The sequence below is a fragment of the Ixodes scapularis genome, unplaced genomic scaffold (assembly GCF_016920785.2).
Source record: "Ixodes scapularis isolate PalLabHiFi unplaced genomic scaffold, ASM1692078v2 PGA_scaffold1__304_contigs__length_218370807, whole genome shotgun sequence".
NCBI lineage: Eukaryota > Metazoa > Arthropoda > Arachnida > Ixodida > Ixodidae > Ixodes > Ixodes scapularis.
This window is the reverse complement of record NW_024609846.1, coordinates 82,499,875-82,503,181: the sequence shown is the minus strand read 5'-3', so window position 1 is coordinate 82,503,181 and position 3,307 is coordinate 82,499,875. Positions and strand designations below refer to the sequence as shown.

The window sequence follows — 3,307 nt, the reverse complement described above, 5'->3', positions numbered from 1 at the left end:
TCCGTCACCTGAAATTGTTTGTAATCGTAAATACACAGCCAACCTAAATATCTTACTATTATATCTTTGTTTTTGTGTGTGGAAGTAAAGTTATTTATTTTACTCTAGATGTAAAATATACCGGAAGGTACAACTTCACACTGCATCATATTTTCTCAAATCATTAGTCTCTAATATGATACCACTTTGTACGCTTATGTAAAATGCTGTATATAGTTTCTCCTCCCTTTTACTGTGTGACCGATCGCTCTTTTTATCAATGACCTCATCTGAATAAATGTATATAAAAGATTTGTGCAAGTTTCATGAAACTGGAACTCAGAGTCACTTCTTGTATAGGACACTGCTAAGTGTAGGCTTTGAAAAAGGACCCTACTTTGGGGAGTTGTTTCTTTTTTCACAGTGCAATGATGCAACATGTTTTTAATAGAAATGAATGCCGAAATAGAGTATAACAGGGTACCCAAATTTAAAAAAAATCGAAGGTGGTGTTTTTTTTTATTCGCATTGGAATTTTTCTTTGTTTGATTTTTTTCCCATGTTTGCCTAAATATATTGTAACTATTGTGTCACTCAGATACCTTATTTATTTTTTCAATAATAGCCATATATTAGTAAAATAATGTCTGCAAGTTATGTAATAATGATTAAATGATTTCATGAGATACAGATTTCCAAAGTTTGCCATTTGTCGTTCGAGCAGGCATGTTTGGCAATTTTTAGAAAACTAAATAAGTTTTTAATAAATATTATTACTTTATATTACAAGCAAGTTGTACCCATAGTTTGTTTGTAAAAAGTTTTAAAATGCCCCTAATTTTATTGTTTTAATTATTCACTTTCAAACTTGCCCCCTCCATCAGTGCGCGTTATTGCAACTGTCCACCTCTCCCTGCCTTACGATTTTTCTTGTCTCCAAATTTTTTTTCTGGTCAAAACTAAGTGTGGATTCGTTTATACCAGACACTAGACAATGTCATATAAAAACATCAGTTGATTTAAAAATGTCGACCAGCCACCCTTTGGTCGATCTTATCTGAAATCACCCCACTATAATAACGGATAAAAGACTTCTTTATATTAGAACCCAGTTTATTTCTAACTATTTTAAATTATTTTAGAATAGTTAAATCTCGGCATAACATAAATTTATTGACAAGTTCCATTTCGTGCTTTATTCCTCTCTAAAATGTCACGAGTTATCCAAGGTTTTCTTGCTTTCTTGCTCTTTTTTTATTGTTACTGCAGAGAAAGCACGATCATGGACCTCAATAATCGTGTTCAGGAATAAATCGTATAAGACGTTGGGATCTGTGCTATGCAATAATTCACTGCAGTCTATAGACTAAGAGGATAGAAGTTGGCGAAAATTTTCAATACTCTCTCTCTGTTATCAGACGCCTGGTATTCAATTGTGCAATTATAGGCGACCGATATTTTGAAATAAAACAAAAAAGCGATAAGTGATCACTTATATCAGTCGTGAGTACGCCTTCCGCAATATAATTTTTATCACAGCTTGTCAAACACTGATCAATCAGTGTTTCGCTAGAACCTGTAATGCGGGTGGGTACATCAATTACATTGGAGAAACCATTTGGAGAAACCATCAATTACAACAGGCATTCTAGGTACGAAAACAAATTCTGGCATTTGCTCAAGAAAACAATAAAACTCATCCAGCAACCCAGAAGGGGGCCTATAGATAACACAAAACACGAATGCAATCGTTTTAACAAAAATCAATTGAAAACTTGGATTGATACATGTGAAATCAGCTATAACTTCGTGAACGAAATTGTTCTTTATGTAAAGGGCAACACCACCTCCTCTTCTAGATGTTCTGTATACAGCTTCACACCTGTAGCTTTCAAATTGTACCATATCACTAATACAAGAGAACTATGTCTCACTAAAGGCCAATACATCGAATTCATGGTTTAAAGAAGATAAGAAAATCTTGACCTCATCCTCCTTCTTTCTTAAACTGCCAACGTTTAGATGATAAAAGAAAAGCAAATTAGAGGCAATAAGACGAAAAGAACTAGCATCATGATAGCGAGGGTTACACGTTGAAGCTTCTATTCAGAGCTGTAATCACTTTTTCACCATTCCACGATTGTCCTTATATCTTTTCGAGATCGTCCTCTTCACAGATCCGAATGACCCTTTCGCCCTCACTTTTCCTTACAAAAATATGTCCGTTCTTTTACCAAACAAGACGGTAGTACCTTTCTTCACACTTCTGCCGTTCGATCTAGAGCAATTGCTTATTCGTGGTAGTTAAATGGTAAAAAAAAGAAAAGAAAAAAAAAAAAGAACAAATTTTGCAGTTTGTTTTTAAGTTTTGAGGCGAGAGCGACTCTCGATCCACTTTTCCTTTAAGGAGTTGGATACGAACTGAACAATCAAGACAGGTTCTTTACCAGGTGTGATGGAAGGCGATAAAGGGCATTAAGGTCAGAGTTTGCTAGTTCAGGGAGACCAAGGCTACAAGCCAAGATGTTCATCCGGTCTAAGAGATTTTCATGCTTCCCCTGTGCCATACCGTGAACCTTAATGTTCAGACGGCGATTACACTGCTCCAGCTCATTAAGCTGAAGTTTCATTTGCTCAGCGCTCGCTGCAGCGCCCGTTGATAAATCCAACTACAAGTACTCAACTCTCCTTTTTAAAGCAGAAACGTCGCTACTCTACTCATTCAGTTTAGACAGTGTTGTGTCGTATTTAGCAGGAAGACCTTGGCCCCATTCAATTTTTCAACAAGGTCTGGGAGAGCATTCAGCTTCGCCACAAGTGGAAGAAGAATAGAAATATTTTCATTTAGTTCTTTCAGTTCGCATTCAATCCTGGAATACTGCAGTTCACTAGGCATTAGGGTACCTCGACTTTCTGCTGTTTCACATGTCACACACTTCCAAGTGTCCTTAAAAGAGCCGCCCTTGTTGCGAAAGCTAGAGGTGGTTATGCCAGAGAACTTGACTGGGTGGTAAGGGTACTTGCATGCAATACATGTCATAAACGTCCATCCTCAGGCACAGACTCATGACAATACAAACACTCCCTCATTTCCAAGAAAAAAAAACGAAAAAAAAAACGCTGTGGCGCAGCAGCGGCAGTTGCGGAAGGAAACTGTGTTTTTAAGAAAAGAGACATAAAGCCACCAACCTGTGAAACAGATAGGCCGCAGTTAGACCAACTTGTTGCCTGCCTTCTGCCGCCGCTGCTGTGCGCGAGTGCCGACGAAACCCCAGGTGCCGTCTTTTTAAACAGGTTGTACGTCCGTCAAGGGTTCCACGAATGACCA

General features: G+C 37.6%; 1 pseudogene; it reads right to left on the bottom strand.

Moving 5' to 3' along the window:
- Nucleotides 1–2,065: 2,065 nt before the first annotated feature.
- LOC115331542 lies at nucleotides 2,066–2,875 on the bottom strand (annotated as a pseudogene).
- Nucleotides 2,876–3,307: the final 432 nt, after the last annotated feature.